Raw genomic sequence first — 20955 nt, forward strand, 5'->3', positions numbered from 1 at the left:
TTCAGCCTTTCTTTTGTTCTGTGTTTGCAAAACCATGATATTTCCAAGGCTTTAGCAGCATGATTTGTATTACTTCTAATGTCTATTTCCCCTTGATCATTATCGTTTCAGGCCATGCTGCTTCTTGCTCTTCTTCCTCCTCCCCCAGTCAAACAACATTTTATGTTCAGATATGTGAAGTTGTTAATGTTTTCACTTTTCTTACATCTCCATTCCCCCTACCCCCTTAGCTTAGGAGAAACATTAGGGACTGATTTTTAGGGAAAACTCACAGCCCGTATAGAAATCAGCAGGAGCAGCAGATGTTCAGCATCTCTGAACATCAGGCCCTACCTGCATATTTATGCCATGCTCATTGCCCAAGGAGCTGTGCACCTGCACCAGGTTGGTGTTGCCAACTCTTGTGATTTTATTTCCAGTCTGAGGCTATGTGGTGGTTTTAATCAGTGCTTCTGGAATCATCCCATTACTTGGAAATCTCAGCATTCATCACAGAACTCTGGTCCTCATGACCCCAGAGAGAAGCACAAAAACACCATGCAGGTGCCAAGGCAGGTAAAAAATATATTCCAAAATTCTTTGTTTTCTGAAGTATTAATTTAAGCCAATTTTTTAACTAAGGAGGACACAACTCATGATGCTTAAGACTTGCAGTAATGCAAAACTTCGGAGAGATTTATGTTTTGTTCCCTATGCCAGTAGAAAGTATACAAGGTCTCTACTATAGAAACTGGGAAAATATTCATACTGAGTGGTGACTTGTTTTATTTAATGTTCACTTAAAATAAGCCCATAATACTTATGTAATCAAATGTTCCATAAATACTCTAGCAAGCTAAGATACTGACAGGAATGTTCACTGGCTGCTTCTGAAAGGTCTATAATTTATCATTCACGTAAATCCTCCCAAAAGCCTGATTCTCATCCAACCAGGAAACTGAAGTATGCTGTCTGATGTACAGACCCAGACAGAACATCTGAGCTCTTGAGTATGGTATATTCATAACAAGCTGGGCATATATAGATATATACACATACACACAGTATAAACCTAATATTATTCATATAAATTACTTGGGAATTAATTTCAGGCAGAGAAGGTGTCAGGTTTGTAATCTGTTTGCAGACAACTTGTCAACAGAAAGAGGTTGGGTTCACCAGATATTTATTTGCTCAGCTCAGTTTTGTCTTTAATAAATTATTGGATTTTCTTCTCTGTATGGTTCTTAGTGGATATAAACAGATTTCACAAGGTTGCTCTAACTGCAAAATAAATCATGGGAGAATGAAGGACCTTCAGCAGTTTCCTTAACAACATGATAACGGCACAAATACGGCAGTGAAGTTTCTGGCACTTGCTATGTTGAGAGGTTTCCATCTCTGTTGAAATTCAGGACCCAGTGGGAAACAGTTAGGCAAAGGTTTCTTGTGGACAACCATCAGTGCTGCCAGTGGAGAGGAGCCTCACCGTGCCTTGGGTAGGTGTGCATCAGCCTCAAGCACTTCACATTCACTGATCTGCCTTCCCCTGATCCTTTGTTAGGCTTCTCCTGGGTCCACTGCTGCCAAAAGCAGCTACTGGGACCTGCCAAAGCAGTCAAAGCTCATCTGGCTTTGCTTGTCTCTCATTACCGTGAGTGGGATGCACCCGGAGAAAAGAAACGAAAGGACAAAGTGCGTTATTGCATCCATCTCCTTCACTGGGAAGACGTGAGCTATGGAGAGCTGGGAAGGGCTGCTCTCTTCTGCTACAGCGCTGCAGAGTTGTGCTGAGACCTGGCTCGTGTCTAATGTTTGGTTACATCTGTTGTGTGGGTGCCAGGAACAGCCTCGGCCAAATATTTCAGATGCAAATGTTTAGACGATGGACCGCAAGTCACATTACATGGAAGCATTTTTTCCTGGACTTTTGTTATTGCTGCTGATCAAAATGCAAAGATTGAAATGGTTTACAGGGAGGTTGGGGTTACCCTGCTTTGTGGTACACAAGTCTATTCTCCTGTAATTCTCTAATTAACCTGCAGATAATTGATTGTATATAAGACTCTATATATTCTGTTTCAGTTATGATTTCCAAATCATATTTGGTGTAAATAGCAGTTCTTGTTCACATTAAAAAAAAAAAAGAAAAAGAAAAAAAAAAAGCTATTTTTCTAAAACGTTTTTTTTCTCAGAGCTTGTGTTTGATATACTTCCAGATGAAGTTCAAGCTGTGGTTTTGTAAATCAAGGAACCTGCAAGTCTTTAAAAGCTATTCTAAGTTATGTAGAGCGCTTGAAGAAAACCTTGAGTCCAGTGTATTTCCTCACTGTGTCTCATGTAAGGAACAGTCCTGCAGACATAAATGCAGATTGAGCGGGAGACAAATGTAATCATTCACTAACAGTCCCACCATAAAGGAGGAGTGATCAGGGAAGATAAGCGAAATATTAGCAAAAGGTAACATCTTTTTTTCCCCTCTCATTCTTCCCATTTTTCTAAGTCAAACACATGCTATTCCCCACTCATGACTAGTGAGACCAACTCTCTGCTTCTCTCAGGGCAGAGATTCTGCTTTGCAGCTCATCATGCACCTGCGTTATCTCCATCCCACCCAGGCTTAGAGGACTCCAGAGCTGGGCAGGGCAGAATTGCAAACTGCTCATCCTGCCCCAGTAATCCTACTCCTTTCTGACTATTGTAAGTAAAGAATAAATAAAAATAAAGACTAAATAAAAGACATTCCTATGCAAGAAGCAATGATTTTTTCAGTTGATTATAGCCAAGAAGAGAATTCGTTGTCAAGACTTCTCCATTTCCATTTCAGTTGCTGTTTCTTTTTTATTGATTTTTTGCAAACATTGTGACTCGTAGCAATTAGTGATACTTGCCTGGCAGCAATGTACGTTAAAATAGGTATTTTCTGAAATAGAGTGGGTGGGGAGAAATGGTAAATGTTATCCATGAAGAACACAGCCTAGGTTTTAACTGAGTATAGAAAGCCTTCTGAAAGACTGTATAAATTAACTGAGCTTGATCATAGCAGTGAATATTTTTTTTTCTAATTTCTGTCCCACGACATGAAACACATGAGCAGCCAAAGGCCTCATGGGTGGAAACGTTCTCCTCAAGCAGTGTCCTGCCAGGTCAGGTCCCCCGAGAGAAACCTCCAGGTAAACCCCTTCCTGCAAACTGGCTGGATGCACTGGGCTGGACATCAAGCTCTGTGGCCTTCAAAACAGGGAAAGGATCCTGGATATGGCTGTAGGAATACTTTTAGTACAGCATACTTGACAAATACAGCAGGGAGAAAATCCCCTGGAGTCCCAGTGACAAGTGAGCTGGATTTTTTTGAGACCTGGATTTAGAGGTCTACATGTGGCCAAATACCAGTTCAGAACTCTTAATCCATTTACCAGATCAGAATCCTGATTGACCTCCCTCAGCTCTCATCTCCTGAGAGGGACTAATGTTGAGTACCCAACTCTCTGGAACAGGAGAATAAATTAATTTAATACACTTTAGAGAGCCATGCAGGAGATTTAGATAAAGTATCTCTTGAAGGTATTTCTGGGAACGGATATGTTAATACTCAAGCACATTTTAGACTGTGATCACTTAAGTTATATAGAAAAGTTACTTTATGCAGAAGAAAGAAGCTTCTGAAGAAAATGGCGTATCCAATTGTGATGATAGCTAGAGAAAGCAGTCTGCAGTGCAGCTGATTGCCACTGTGTGATGCAGTAATCTGTGACTTGATTAGAAAGGCAAGGTAGCCATCAGCTGCCTTTTGTTACAGTGTGCCAGTGATTGCAAAGGGGAGAACTCAAAAACCCAAATTGCTCCATGTACTTATTATCTACTGTTAGGAGGGGTTCGAGTATTATTGTGTTCACTGAAAGAGGCATAAAAACATTAGGTTGACCTGCGTACAGTGCTTTTTCTGCTGGATACGCTTTCCAAGATTTAGCTGTAAATCCACTCATTGATCAGGAGCCTTGTGCAGCATTAGGACACACACATGACCTTTCTGGTTGGCCAAGGTTGGGGAAGAGAGCCTTACAGATGGCTTACTCCTCCTTTTATTACAGCCAACCAAATATGGCCCTTTTGACAAAATTACTCTTGAAATAGTCTCCTCCCCCATTTTCTTGAGGTGGCTATTCAGTGTTTATGATGGAAATTTTTATTCCAGCATGGGAAACCAGACAGTTTCTACAGGCTTGCCAGGTGAGGAACCTTTCCCCAACATCCTGCTGGAGGACAGAGGTGAACTCAGGAGCTCCATAGGACAGGAGAGCAGAGCAGGGCACAGGAGAAGGTGGCAGCAATGCTTGGAGCTTGCAGAGAGTGTGCCAGGTCAGGCTCTGGGCTAGCTTGAATGCTGGGCTGCCTTTCAGCAGCTAGGGGATATGCCTGAGTATGCAGAGAAAGACCCACAGGATCCTTCAGGGCACAGAGGTAGATGTATAGAGGAACTGGACTTTTTATGCTTTTTGGTGACTTGCAACTATTTTGCAGGCTGAAGTAGTTCCACTGAAAGCATTTGATGGTATCCTTTATCCTTAGGGGGTTTAGAGAAATGCTCAGACCAAAGTGCACCAAATGATGTCTCTTAAATCCCCCCTAGCCCTAGAGCTTTTGCACTGTGCTCCCGCCCTGGAGACCACTAAACTTTCCGAGGTCAAAGCTTTCTTTCCCGCATCTCAGCTCCTCTCTCTTCATATCTCACAGCTCCCCCTCCCACAGATTTCAGCTGCAGACAGCTGCAGCTGAGCTATGCTGCTGCATGGGTTGCCATTTGTCAGCTGAGCCGTACTAACCATCCAACTGCTCGCTCCTAGCTTTGTGCAGAGCCACAAAACCTTGAGACTTAAACCATCCTCAGGGCCAGAAGAGGTATCACTTAACATTGTGGTAGGTGAGGCTCATCTGACAAGCAGTCAAACCGCTTGCAATTGTCTGTCCATACCCGTCAGCTGGGTTACATTAGTACTGTCTTTTATTTTGAATGTCATCTTTCATATTACTTTTAAACTAGCAAATAAAAATGGGTTATTTATAGCAGTGCCAAGGAGGCAGGCTCAAATGCTTTGCAAGTAAAGTCCAGAAGCCCAGCAGAAAATCTCTGTCAGATCTGTGTTGGCAAGGTCAGTCCAGAAATTACTGCTCTGCGTTTGACCTCACCTCTGGAGTGAGGGAGGCAGCTGTTAGGCAGGTGAGGTTGGGAGGGAGGGTAAGTTCAGTCCAATGAAGTAAGGAATAATTTCCATTTTCACCGGTGCATTAGCTGGAAAAAAAAGGCTGGGAACCTTGTTTGGAGCCAGCTGTGCTTACCCTGCAAGCACCACCACTCTGCTGTACAAGAGTTATTGTGAGGCAGCTGTAAAGCATCCTCCGCATCAGCCACCTAATCCCTGAGGGTACAGGAAAACTGACACTGGATACACATATCTTCCATTGTCAGCCAGGAGAGGGAGTTCAGAGAAAGAAAAAAAAAAACAACAGCTTTTAAAACTGTCTTTACAGCAAGTAATCAAAAACGGCTCTCTCGAAAGGATTCCCAGTCGGGAGCACAGAGCAGAAGCAGCAGTGAGTGCAACAGAGCAGCAAAGCTGGTCCCCGGTGCTGCAGCGGTGGCGGATGCCTGAGGATGGCAGCTCTGGGGCACCTGCCCAGTAAAGGCATGTTCTGTGCTGCTCTTCAAGGTTTGACAAAAATGCTGGGAAAAAGAAGAAAGAAAAAAAAAAGAGGCAGTCTGCCCCTAGAAAACACGTGTGGTACAATCTGGGCTTATGACACTGACGGGTGCTCTTTCATGTTGGAAAGATAGATAATAGGCAAATAGAAAACAAATACACATGTATTTCTGCTTCTGTTTATATATAAAACACACCATGCATAGATGCACAGCCTGTAAATACTAGATTAGAACATATTGTAAAGTGAGCCAAATTCTTTATTTCTGTCACCAATTTGTATTCACTAGACCCTATAAAATCGGGCTTCAACCTTTGCTTATGTGGACCTCTGCGAAATTTGCAGTGGAGCTCCACCCCCAGAAAAAAGGTTAAGCCTTTCTGAAAGAGGTTTGTTTTTCTTCTCTACTTTTCATCACTCCCTTAGAAGCAATTCTTGAGCCATCAAGGGTCAGTGGGCCACAGGTTAAAAAACACTGCCTCAGAAACCCTGATCAAAATCTGAGTCCCACTGTGCTGAGTGCTTCCAAACACCAGAGGTAATAACCCACCTCAAAGGCTTTATAATAAATAGATGAGACGGAGAGAAGAGACACAGGGAGTGGGAAGCAGTGAGAAGCACTTCCACTTGCCTGAAGTCACACAGGTCACTAGCAGAGCCTGGCCCCCGTTTGCCTTGATGGTGTACAACTCTCCTCGGGGTAAAAAAAGCCATTTTCCATCCTGGTGTGTGGCAGCAGCTGAACTGAAGGAAAGAGTGAGATTCAGCAGGCAGAGGCAGCACCACGGGTTTCAGCGGACTTGCATCCCCCTCTGCCCCACCCTGTCGGGTTTCACACATTCACTTCAGGCACTCACCACCCCTGGCACATCCATTTAAAAGCACTTTCTTGTCTTCTGGGAGCTCATGGCAATTGTTGTCATCTCAGCGATCCATCAGGAACAACATCAGGCAATGCGGTCTCCCAATTATATTATCACTGCGCCCGTGCAGCTGTAAGACATGCCCATGCTGTGGGGACACCCAGAGGCAGAAAATGAGGTTTCTGCTGTGCTCTTAGATACTGCTAATAGAGAAAGGCACTCCAAATACCTAGGACCAACTGGACACGCTGTCTTTTCTCCAGCCCAACAACTCGGTGTGAGACAGGAACGCAATTTAGTAGTAACTGAAGCAGATTATGCCATGTCCTGCAGAGTTGGCTTTGGGTCCCTTAATGCCACATTTCTGGTTTTAAAATGCTTTCTTTAGCTGCCTCAGAACGATGTATATGTGCAAACTATGTAAATATTTATATGAGTATTTACATATGCACATATAAGGCCAAATTATGCACAAATTATGTACAGATGTCACTTGTGTAAATTCATTTTGGACCACCCCAATGTGAAAAATGCACGCACAACCATCAGCTGTGGAGGAGCTGTGCGGAGAGCGGCTTGCTGGGGGTCTGCAGAGTGGGGATCCAGCGGAGCTGCAGGAAGAGTTAGCTCAAGTGGCAGGAAAAAGTACCTGGCAGCAGGCTGTTTCAGCGATGGAATGATCTTCCTGTGGATGTGAGGGGAGGTAGCCATCACTTGAAACAAACTGAACATGAGAAATAAAATTTAGGAAGATTCCTGAAATGGCAGGCAGAAGAACCCAATGAAAGCCAGAAAAGCCTTTCCTATTTCCAGCGAGAGGGAATCAGTTCCCAGGGCTGGAAAAACCTGGGTGCCATCCCAAGAGTACAGCCGTAGGCGGATGCCCACGGAGACACACGGGTCCAAGCAGAGAATGGAAGAGAGCCACTGCCTTTCCCCCTTCTCCCCTCTATTTCTCTGACTGCTGAGGACAGTCAGCAAGTGAAGCAGGCACTGATCCCAGAGCAAGAATCTAATCATGGTCTCTGTCCAGCCTTTTCTGCTTTTGCTATACAGACAGAGCCCTTTTTGGCTATGAGTCTCAGTACAGCTCAACCACTTGTACACTTCATAATATACTCAGTCATTCAGCAGTTACCTGACACAGCTCACTTCTAATGGAAATAGAACCAAAATGCATTTGTGTCGCATGATACATTTATTTCAGTGGGACAGGTTGATGTGAAGGACAACTTTTTTTTCTTTTATTTGATGTGTTTATGTGTTGTTTTGTTTTCTTTTTTTTTAACAAGAGTTTGAAAAACTAGATTATGCTTTTGCAAGGTACTCACAGAAAAAAAAATCAAGATTTTAGTCATATTATAAAATATACAGATTCTTTCGTGCATGTTTAAACCTGCAGCATTCAAATAATGGAGCAACTCTATTAAAACCTACATGCCAGAAGGAATTCTCCATCTCATTTTTGGTAATAAAATGCAGATTGTTTTAAGGACCCAGAGATTTATACTTATTTACTGATCAGCATGAAGAGTTTTAGCAGTTACTTGTTAAATTAAGCAGCCAAGTTTTAACAGTTACCTGTTTAGCCTGGTCTGTAGATTTCCAAAAATACTGTTTTCCATTTAGTTTTCTGGTGTTTTTCTTTGAATAAAACCATGCTTAATTTTATAAAATTAGATTCATCATGAAAGACACGATATTAGGGAGGCCTGCATTTTTTGTGTGAACACTAAAGAGTACATCTGACTGGAAATTAACTGTGGAATTACACACAAAATATGACAAAAGTACAACCTGAATGCATGTCAGTTGACCAAGAAGCAATTTGCCATACAATATCCACTAACAGAAACATAGTATTTTAGGAACTGTAGAAACTCTGTCAGAGAATCCACAACATAGTGGGAGAAGCTGAAAGAATCTTACAGGTTGATATCATGGTTATTTTTACAGTTCCTAGTAATTTTTTACATTCTACTGATAACTCAAATATAATAAAAATCACTATAAACTATAAAATGTAATATTAGCTGATAAAGAACAGGAAAGCCTGTGGCAGAAATGTGTCAAATACCTTACAAATAAATGTTAAAGTAAATTAGAACATAGCTCACAGGTTGTTATATCAATAAGCTGTGGATCTTTTCGCACAAGAAAGCAGTAAGAGGGGCTTTGCAGATTAGTTTCTACTGTAAACCTATTCTGTTATTTTAGGACACTCCATGAAAAAAAATGGCTTATTTTGGTGACTATAATACTGAATGGTCTCTGATTCTACACTTCCTGCATTCAGAGAGCAACCGCAGCCGAGCTGAATGACTGCACACAGCAAACCCAGCAGCACACCCATGGGAGACATCAAATCACAGGAAATCAGAGCATCGTCATGGAATCATCTCGAGAACAAGTATGTTGCAGACCTATTAAAGCACAGTTATAAACAAGTTTTCTGCTGCAAAAGGATAGTTAAAACTGAAGATGTTTATCATCATATCCATGAAACTGTTTCTTGAATTACCTATGATAGTCAACGTGCATGAAAAAAATTAAGAGCAGGTTAATATATCCATGTTACCTAACTTGTTAAATAACAAGTACCCTAATAATGAAGCCAAATAAAGTCAACTGCTCATGGGAATATCTTATTGACTTCCTTTGATCCTGCTATCCATTTTACTAACTCTCACATATTAAGCTAAATAGATTGTAAGTCTATATATAGATCAGTTAAGGCTTATTTTCACATATTATTTAATTTTTTTCTGTAGTTGAATTAGTAATCTGCTACCCTGGTAACACATAGAAAAATGGTGACGTTTCTGTCTTTGCATTCTTAAAATAAAAAAGGTGTATTCTCATGTAAGTGGGAGATAAAAACATTATTTATGTAAATGTTTAGTCAGTGTTCAGATATGATAATACAAAAGTTTGCACCCTATACTTTTCACAGTTTTAATTTCAAATATTGAATATTAAATACCTACAGTGAATGGCTATTAGTATTTGATCAAATACTGAACGCCAACAAAAGGCATTCAAACATCAATTTTTTTTTTTAAATCTGCATTTAAAGTGAGAATAAAAAATTTTGCATAGTCCTCTTGCACTTACAGCCATGCAGCCATATTAAAAATCATCCTCCTGCACGGATTTTAGAGAATGATTTAATATGGCTAAGATCACTGTGTATTATACTGTCAGAAGATATCTCTTTGAGCTGTACCCATATTTCTCTGTGGATACCTGTTGTCTCTTATCCTGCATTTGGATTTTATATACTTCAGGGCAGGCTTTAAGTCATGGCTAACCCTCCCCCCAAGATTAGATTGATTCTGTATTTATAAGTGCATGATTATATTTAGCAATGTATTTTGATCTGCCTTTTGATCTTTGGACTCTATCCATCCCAAGCATGTGTGAGAGATTATTAGTGCTGGATATTTTCCAAAATTTCACAAAAAAAATTTCTGAGTTTTTCCAGAATCTCTCACCTCTTCATCCATCTTCCCCATCTGGGATTGATGGTTTTCAACAGTTGCCCTGTGAGCTTACGGTGCGGGCAGGGAAACCCCCAGATTTATCCCAGTCCCTTACAGTCCATCCTTCATTTTAAAAATACAGAAATTTTGTAGTAGGTAGCAGGAAGGGTCTCTTGATGCAAGGAAGAGAAGATAGCACTTTACATCTCAGTAATTTCTGGGACTTTCCTAATAAAATGAAAAATGCTGATATAAACATTATCACAGGGTAACTTTGATATGAGGGGTTTGTGGGCCAGATAAACTTCAAAGACCAATGTATTTCATTGACAGTGGCTGAGAGAAGCTAAAGTCTACCTGAGAATGGACATTGCCCAACTGACTAACAGGTCTACTTGCAAGGATGTGTCATGATTCAGCAAACAGTAAATTGGGTTTTAAAGCTGCTCGTGCAAGATGAGAAGTACAGCAGTCACATGAGGCAAAGCACAAATCCACTAAAGACACGTCTTCCAAGTTCAAATGCATTCAAAGACTTTCATAGGCTAAATTTTTTTATAGGATGCTTTATGGCTGAGAGTGGCTCCAGCAGCGACTATGGGGCAGATATAAAATCCTTAAAGTCAGCACTAACTATCACATAGCCTGGCTAATTCAAAAGAAATGCAGTCGTGTGCCCACAATTGAGTCAAATGTATCCTGCTGCATCCCAGATGCCAGAGCTGGCATTAATGATCGCGGAGCCTCGGTTTCAGAAGGACGGTACTTTGTAGGGTATGGTATGAAGAGAACATGGCACAAACAAAGCACCAGGGTCCCAAAACTCACCTTGTCTGTGAAAAGATGGGGAACTACAGGCAGATCCCACAATTACCAGCATGATACTTCTTGCTAATAAGTTTTTCCCGTAGTTTTAAGAAACTAATTTAGCAAGTAGCTTAATAGGGGCAGCTGGTTTGTTAGTATTTCTAGAATTTATTCATTCCTGTGGTAATTTTAAGAAAATCTGTATGGCAAGTTATTAAAAGAATATATACCAAAGGCATTGCATAATCACAATATTGTTTAAGAGTTGTTTTGTAACACAGTATTTATTTCTGGCATCAGTATTGCACTGAAATAAAGACTGAGAATTCCTCTCTGGTTTGGCTATTATACAGAAAAGTAATTTATGCTTTTTTATAGACAGCAACGTTCCTGACTTCAGCCAACAGACAAAGTAATTGAAGTATATTACTGAAGTTTTACTACAATAGTTGACTTGGCCATTATTGCACTTCTTCCCTGCAAAAAACAGTCTTCTGGTAATTCAGAAAGGAAAAAAAAAAACCAAACAATGCAGGTCAGCTCTTCCTTTAAGCTAAAATGAAATTACAAGTTATGAAAGCAATGCTTTAAGGAATGCAAGTGACATGTGAGCCAGATTATCATATCTTTCCATTAGGGAAGAGAGTAGCATCTTTCTGGTGGTACAGAAATGATATTCTATATTGATTTGTGAATGTGTCTTATTCTCTTCTACTATTTACTTCAGAAGGTGGGAATATTGTTACTAGGTTTATGTGATCTTTCTCAGCAGACTTTTAACATAATATCAAAATCCAGCATATTATATATCATATCTAACAATGCTCAAAGCTACAGAAAACAAAAAGAAATAAGCAACCACGAATAAAAGTTACATCTCTCATTTTACATCTGGAGAACATAAGCAGGGCTGAGTACCTGAGGAGTCTATTTCATATCCAATTTATACAGCATTTCAAGGATGGTTTCTTGATCTCACATTATATGATGCTTTTTTTCAGCATACATTCCTGCAAACCCATTTCACTTTAAATAATCTTTAAGGATTCCCCAAAGGACTCCATGAAAGAAGATCCAAGCTCTTTGAAGTCCCTGGCTGATACAAGTCAACTGCTGCAGAACTGGGAGAGCTTCTGCTGTTTTATATACAAAGTTAGGTTGGCCTAGTGCCCAAAAATTGTTATTTCAAGATACCTTGATGAGTCATGATAGAATCCAAGTGTAAATTTCTGTGTAACAGGAGGGAAAATTATTAAGTATAACAGTTCAGAATCAAACAGGTACTTCTGTATTTGCTGTAAACTGTGCAAGCACTACACTATTCCAGAATGCACGTTAAATTCAAATTTTCACTACCAATGAGACTCTCCCTTTCCACTTCCCAGTGTCAAAAAAACTTAAGTCAAATTCCAGCAATGATCTCTCTTGCTTTCTCAGAGAACATAAACAGGTTTTAAATACTCATAGTAAGGACAAAAGGCTTAATGATCTCATCAAAAGTTGCATCAGATGTTTTATCACTATTACTCCTCTTCCAGCTGGGAGAAAAAGGGAGTTACAAAAAGAGATGGCAGAACTCCACCATAAGAGCAATATTCCCTCTAATCAGGGAGGAAGCTTCCTAGCAATGAGCATTAAGGATTGTTTGAAAGCTGTAGCAAAGAGAGATATAGAGAATATTGATAAAAAGATACATTATGCATTTCAAACTCTACTTCTTACCTACCTGTGACCAAAAAACACAAACATGGCTTCAGCTCATACAACATTCAGAAATTAAATGTGTTCCCCACATCTTTGACCATCGTTCACACATTCTGTTCCGCTCAGTAACTCCCTCTCTCTTTTTGAATAAAGCTGAAGTTCCTTCATTTCACATCTGCTTGGCACTATTTTTGCTTTCTAGAGATAATCAAAGTAGAGAGATAATCTGAGGCAAGAGTTTGAATGGGTTTCCATTTTACCCTGTTAATGTATTATTGAAAAAATAGCACATCAGTTTGCAGCTCATATTTTACACAGTTTATTCATCATAATTGCAGAAGAAAGTTGAAAATCTGTGAAGTAAATGCACGTAATTGTGGTAAGCAAAGTGCAGCATCCATGTCAGTAGGAAAAGGAATGCCAGACAAACCAGTCTTGGTTGCTGCATTCTACTGAAAGGGATAAATGAGAATTTAAATCATCAGTGATGGAGGAAGGATTTGGTACTGAGAGATCTGAGCTGCCTGACTAACAGGATATCAGATGAAATGAAGCATTTCCTTTTCAGAAGACCAATCTCTGCACCAAAGAATACTCAGGCTACATAAAGTGCACACACATTTGAAAAGCACTGGGGGCTGGGGGCTCTGCTCAGCCCTGTGGGTACTCGGTAGTGCTGAGCAGAGCATGGAAACTTGCTTAAAAATCCTTTTCCTTGGCAGTAGAGATTCAGCTAAATACAGGATTGCTTTAACTGCCAGTCACTACTTTGATGTTGGCTGCTACGTAAACAATGAGGTGGTTCCTTGTTCAGAGATTTTTGTTATTTGTCGTTGTCAGATCTCTTACTTAGGATCCTGGTCATGGAGAGAACCAGCTGGGAGCTGAACGTGATATAGTCCCTTTCTCAAAGAGCTCACACTCCCAGCAGATTTTGGCATCTTTGTTTCGATATGGAAACTCCATGGAACTGTCCTGTAACAACGTGTCAACACCACCATGGCTGAGATTATAGGCAAGCTACAAGGTGAAAAAAAAAGAAATTCTCTAGGAACCATATCTTGAATTTGTAATTCACTCCTTTCTCTCTTCCTAAGCTTAAAATACAGGTGTACTGACTTCTCCAGAGCCCACCTCCTTCAGCAGCAAAGAAAGCCTTTGGGGAAGCTCAGCACATCTGGAGAAACCAAGGAACTGGCAGTTCTGCCATGTGTCCTTGTGGACTACTTGTCTGAATCTGAGTGCTGCTGCTGGGTTTTCTGCTGTGACTACACACTTTCTTTGCAGATGATGGAAAAGGAGACTAAAATTGCAGATGAAGAGAAATTCCCTAGGGGTCCAAGTTTGTTCAGATCTGTCTAATGCATTTTTCACTTTAGCAGTTTTATATGTAAATAAAACCAGGGTGCTCTTTAAACACAAATTACTTTGGATTCCTTAAAACCAATGTGCCAAACCAATATGAAAATTGGAAATAGAAACTGAATATCCCTGCTAAGTAGGGTCCAAGGGGGGATCCGGCAACAAAGAAACATAGACTTACTTTTTATTCCAACACTGCAAAGGGCACTTTTCAATCCACTGACAACCGGACCCAGCAGGACTTAGGGCCAGTTACAAAAACAGTACAGTATTGTCTAGAAGTTCACTTTTGTATTCTTCCAGTACTGGAGACAGCACGGGCAAGCCTGTCTACATAAATTAGAGCAGGCTGCCCTGTTCAGGCACTGCCTCACAGGACCAGAACAGCAGCTGGAAATTGATGTGGAGGAAGATTGTAGCAGCACAGGGAGCAAACGAAACTGGCTGTACCACTTGCTTTTATGAAGACTGGGCACTGCAGCTTTATCTGTTTGTAAACAGGAAACAAAACAATAATAGAAATAAGATACCTGAGGTGAACAACTTCTGAAGACTCATGTTAAAAAGACTGGACTGTGTGATGGGGAACTTCTATGTTCCAATGGTGCACTGCAAGGGGTCAGATTGTCAAAGCCACGGAAATCAGAAACAGCACAGAAGGATAAAAACAATACAGGAACTAGGAAAGGGAGTAGTCTTCAGTTGGAAGAGGCTGGCCAGGATGCAGCAGGGGTGAAAGAGCAGCAAGCCGCTCTCTCTCCCAGCCAGAGATGGCAATAACTCGGCTGAGAGGATATTACTGAGGCATACAATGAAAGATTGGGATTAAAGTGAAAGGATCTGTGGAGATGCTCCTTCAGGCCCAACCTACAAAAGGTGTGCAGATACTTTCGTTCCTCTTTAGCATCTACGTCCTCCCATCTCTGCACACCAGGTGCCTCTGAGTGAATAACAATTGCTTACTTCTGAAGAAGTCATTTCTGAGTCTCTTTAATCAGCCGCTTCAGATGCTCCCAGACCAAAGAGTTTGCAGGCGGCAAGCACAGCTGGGCCTGTCATGTTACTGTGATCGGTTTTGCATCTCCCTCTGGATGGAGCCACTTGATCTCCCCCCACTGCTGGATGATTTGAGCAGCAGCTCCCTAACCACAGTTGACATGGGTCAAAGGCATCCATTTTGTGTTTGAACCACAGCTCACCCCATCATGATGATAAATGAAGATGTTCCCTGTGCCAAGAGCAAGAGCTCTGACACAGTAGCATTTCTATTTCCCCTCTACCACTGGAGTCATCCCCCTTGAGCAGCAGTCACCCTTCCAACACCAGTGTCTCTGGTTGGACAGCCAGAGCACATCCCCAGAGCAGTGCTCACTCCACACCAGAGATACTGACCCAAGGTCTTCCATAGATGTCTAGATAACGGGGACCTTGAGAGAGTTTCATATTATATAAAATTAAATTAATATTACCTGCTGAATGCCCTTATACCCTAGCTAATGAGTGTCCTCATTGGAAGGCTTAATTCAGTTTTCACTGTACCTTTAGAGTTCAGCCTGAAAGCCTCTTTTATTAAATTCCTGCTCTGCTAGTTCAATAGCAAGCCAGTGAAACCACGGTAGTATAAAGTTTTAAGTCAAATTGCATAGAGAGGGCAAGAACTGTTCTTCTGTAAATCCACATAATAAATTCTAGTGGAAACCCAGCATATTAGTCCTTGTCAGGGTAATGGCTGCTGAAGAAATGCTGTGCTGGTCATTTTAAATAGAAGATGAGAGATCCCAAGTAATTCCTCACCAGCCCATACTTCTCCTCTATTATATCGAGCTGCATTTATGTCCCACTGTTCCAACTCTTCCATTTTTAAAATGGCATTCTTCAATGAAGTAGCCTATTCTATGTAAATATCAAAACCTTTTATTACTTCATTACACACAATGTCTCTCTAAAGCAGCGGGCATTTTATAGAAACTCACAAGAGACAAAAAAACAATTACCTACCCCACAATGCCAGCCGCAATTAGACAGCAGATTTCCAGTGAAACTCAGCTAGCTCACCAGCTCTCAGATACAAACCTATAGCTTTAAGAAACAGGTCATCTTTCCAATTCAGTAACTGTGCTAAGTTCTCACAGGATGCTGAATATTCAGGGATGCCGGAGGAAGCCATCCAGCTGAGAGCCGACCTTTCATCCTCAGGTGAAACCCTTGATCTGTGGCGGGGTTCTCACTAAGGTAACAAAGACCAAGCACATAAAGAGAAATATATGAGCCTCTGTTTATATACTGCTTTTTTTACAGCGTGGTTCAGCTCTGTCACCATCCACAATAACTTCTCTACTGTTTAGCTCAGTAGGATATTTATTTTATTCTCCACTGCATGAAAGACTGTTTGAATCCTGACTAGCTAATAAAACTTTTGGCCTTTATTAAGCAACACTAAGTTCTTCGCTCAGGTATGTAAGCACAGGCAAACATTCACGTGTTTCAGGACGGCAATAAAGCTGTCAGGGTACTTACAGCTATTGGCATCCTCTCTCCATCCAGATTATAGCAATGTGTATGTAGGACAGAGAGCAAAACTAAACTACTTGCACCCTTATTTTTTCTACATCAACAAAATTAAGCAATGGACATTAGTTTGCCAAAATCAAACACAAAAGGGGAGTTTAGATTTTGATCTGTACTCTTAAATGTAATTTAAGGAAAGGCAGCACTCTATTTCTTGTCCTGCTCCTATTTACTATCAAAAGGTTTTTTATTTGGCATCATTAGCAAAAACATACATGTTTTTTACCACTGGTCTACTAGTTTCTCCTTATAGCTCTGGCACCACATCGGAAAAAAACAGTACATTTTAAGCCACAAAGATTTTAACTCTGTCAAGAAGTTTTGATTCTGCTGTCGAACATTATTGTTTCATAGGAACCAGCACATAAAGATATTTTTACCCAAAGGTGGCTGGTTTTCTTCATAAGAAAGAAACCTTTCTTTGGGAAAGACACAGCATATTATACATAAACACAGTTATAGACTTCACTTAGGAGGAAGAAGGCCAGAAAAGATACAACTCGCATCCTTGGACAAACTGCTGTTTTCATCAGAGGAGGGTGATAGCCTTGTGTGAAATGCAATAAAGAACATGACGTATTAACTGGGACAGTAACTGAAGTCATTTTGTTTCTATCTCCTCTGCACACTGAGCACACTGTGCCTCCCTCAAATGGCTAACTAACTTCTGCACACTGAGTCTAAATATTGCCACCCCGTGGTCTGACAGCACTATCTGCCAGCCCTGCAAACAGGGAGACAAAACACTTCTTCTAGGCTGGGCATTATATATTCCAGTCCCCACATGCTGTTTCTATTCTACATCCAGATTTCTTTCACAGACCCCTGCCAGCAAAAGCAATGGTTCCCTGATGACCCCACTTCCCTCTTCCTACCTTTTTTTTTTTTTTCAGGTGCCGCAGGCTGCCTCCTCCCTCCTGCAGCACAGCACGAAGACAGACACATCAAGCAGCAGAAGTCAGTAGCAAATACACGTCCCTAATAAAACTTTCACTGCAACGTCACACAGCCCGTGCAAATTCCCTTTGGTGTGGATGGGCAGCAGGAGTGGGGCAAATCCTTTACCCAAGCCAAGCCTTCTTCCCTGCCACGCGAGCAGGATTTCCACTGGACTTTCTGTACGGAGCAGTTTCTACAACAAACACGTGAAGCTACAACTTTGATACCCTGTGATGGAGGAGGGCAGAATTAGCCATAGGCTTTACATATCTGTTCTGTCTTTACAGATGAGCGAGTAAAATAGGAAGTGCAGAGAGCCTGACTCTGCAAGGGCATGAAGGAAAGCTTAGTCAAAGACCTTTCTCTTCTTGCGTTTAAAGTCGTCTGAGTCTGGCCATCACCACAGGTCAGTGAAACCTGCTTCCTGGAGAGGAGAAATGAAAGGAAACTCAGTAAAGTCAGATTTTCTGCCCGCCCGAGTTTTACTGAGAAGTCAGAGAGTCAAAGCAGCAGGTAGAGGTCCCAGACCTGGAAGGACCACTGGGATTGCTTGATCATAAACTACGTAAATCAAGATCCTCAGTTAATGGCTGAGTGAATCAAAATATCTTTTTAAGGAAAAAACTTCCAATCTCGATGCAAAGATGGGGAATCCACCATTTCACAAACTGCTCCGATGACTGGCTGCTGCCACTTTTAGAGTGTTTTGTCTTCTTTGATCTGACTGTGTCTAGCATCACTGTCCAGCTGATGGATTTTTCTTTATACCTCAGTCTGCTAGACTGGGGAGTATTGCCAAGCCTCCATTTTCCATATAGCTGCTTACAGACAGGTTAAGCCTTCTTGTAGCTCTCCCTTTTCTGGCGAAACTCAGGTGTCCTCCTCAGGCTGGCTCCTATTCCGTCTCCTACCTCAAAGCAATGGGAGACCCTGGCAGGAGGCCCCAGCCGAGCTGCTCCAGCAGACGCCATCAGAGCACGGCAGCGGCTGCCCCAAGGAGCCAGACCTGAGTTACATCCAGACAGTGGTACTGGGCCCCTTTCAGGGGCTGCTATTATGTGCTTCAAAGAGCGTGGGGTAATCTGCCCATTCTAACATTAGGTCATTTCCCAACCTCTAGTAGATTTTAGCTTAACCACTGAAGTTAATTATCCTTCTGCATTGCTTGACAGCGCTTCCAAAGTTATAGTTATTACTGAAATCTCTAGATAGTATCGATCTTTATACAGATGTCTGATGTCTTCTCTTAACTTTGCTTATTCTTGGCAGTAACAGTATCCCGTGACAGACTGATGTGGCTGTTGTAAAATAATTTTCTTTAGCCCAGTGATGATATTGCCATATATCTGTATCTCCTAATGGACCATTATTTTTGTAGAGGTACTAGGCTGCACTAACAAAACAATAGTTGTGTTATCCAGAATTGACACGTTAAAGGCTGCTGAGGAAGACCAGAGAAGAGCAGCAGAGGCCCCTGAGAGTACAAGATGACAGATGCCGAAACCAGAGGAGACACCAAGGGTGTGAACACAAATCACAAATGGTCAGCTGCTGGTCACTGAGCAAATGCACTTTTGAGAGCAGGGTAGAACAATTTTTAGGACATAACTTGAAAATGTACTGACTTGTGTAACAACCCATTGCAGTTGCCCAAGATTGTACCCGAGGCAGAACTGTCTTCAGATTATCTATGACTGCAATGAAGGCAACTGGCTGTGCCAGTCTGCATCCTTCGGAATAGAGCTATCTGTTATGCTGTATTGGTGTGTATGGATTACTTCCAAATTATTAAAAGAAAATCATCCCTATCACTTTTGTTTGGTATAGTATTTTACTGCTTGTGTTTGGTCTGCTACCCACCCCTTCCCCTTGAGGCTTCATTGTCATTTGAATGGAATAAAATACCAAAAAATTGTTTTTAAATTATTTTTTAACCTCCTCTCTCTAAATTTCAATGGTTGTCCCTTTGGTCTCCTGATAGTGGAGAGAGAGAACAGATGTGCCCAGTCTTTCTCTTTACTCCGCCGTCATAGCCATCCTTTCTTTTCTTTAGAAAGGAAGCAACTTTAGAAACCTCACAACCACACACAAAGGTGCCAGGACTATAAAGGACCATTGAGCTGAATTGAAATCAAAACAACCTTTAAAATTCAACTTTTTTGTTCCAAGCTCTGGATCTTTTCCTGAACACAATCCACTTCTTAAGCATCCTGTGGAGGTAGAGTGGCCAGTGCCATCCAGAACAACCTAGATATGATCTGGATCTGATCCCCCCACTGATTCCTTTAAGACCGTGGGAATGCATCTTCATTGCTCACTATCTTATACAATGAGCTTCCTAATGTTTTACTCATTGTACTGACACCCTGAGCTCTCTGTAGAGATGTCTAGGTCCTTTCTGGGGTGACAGTTGATTTACAGTCCATTAAACTGTCTGATAAGGTGGAGTTTCGCCACCCAGTGTTTATTCCTTCACCTCACAGGAGGAGCAGCAAAGGCTGAGGCGGGAGGGAAGGCAAGAGCTGAACTCTGCCATCTTTCCAGTCCTCCAGAGAGGCAGGAAAGTCAAAGTTCAGGAAACAGAGCAATTTTGACCCAGTATTTCTTGCAGTTGCAGTGAGCAGGGTGGCTCAAGGCACCTACTCACCATGGAAGAGAAATAGCAACCCAGGAAGGAAATGTTATTAATAACCTCATAGCAAAAAGCCGGCTGCCAGAAAGTTCACTTGTATTCTCTCCAAGATTTCTTATGGATAAATGGCTTTTGAAAAGTCCTGAGGTGGCTGCTCATAAACAGAGCTCATGCTGAAAAGAAATATGGTCTCTTGCCAAATCTGTACTAATTAAGCCTGTTTATGTTCTGCCTGAATGGATGATAGCATGTTTTCTCGGGAATCTAGCAAACCTGGGAAGGCACTGTAGGTATCTGAATTTTGTTTCGGCCCAGCTGTGCTAGTCTTGTTGCTTGGGGAAAAAGCCTAGTAATGTTGCTATAACCTTCACCTGAAGGATGATCACTTCTGTGCCCCTATTGAAATTTGGCAGAAGTGGAGTGCATTTTTCAAGGTGGGAACACACCAGTGTGGTTTCAGTAAGGATGTTCCTTGAAAACCCAAACCAGGCCTTGGAGATTCAAAAGCATTTGATGAAATGTTTCTGTCCCTTTGGGGAATCTTCTGCTGGAGCCATCAAAACGCAGTGAGCCACCCTGCAGAAATCGACAGGAAAGCTCTTGACAGCCTTCCTTCCTGTGATTCCTAACCCAAATGTGCTCCCTCCGGAGGCTGGGACTCTGTAAACAGACATCTGACTTGCAGCTTCAAAGCACATCTCTTTATACGTCTTATTATTTCTTTTTAAGAACAGTAGAAACTGGAAAGAAAGGAGGTCTAGTTTTGTGTTACTGCCATATAAATACAAATACTTCAGTTAGTTTTTTATAGTTGTACAAGCTGATCCACTACGTGGATAGCTCTGCAAAGGTCAGCATAAAGGTGGAGATTTTGAAAGGAGGCTTCCAGATTTTTTTTGCCCAGGTCTCCAAAATCTAA

This window comes from Calonectris borealis, chromosome 2 (assembly GCF_964195595.1).
Source record: "Calonectris borealis chromosome 2, bCalBor7.hap1.2, whole genome shotgun sequence".
Taxonomy (NCBI): domain Eukaryota; kingdom Metazoa; phylum Chordata; class Aves; order Procellariiformes; family Procellariidae; genus Calonectris; species Calonectris borealis.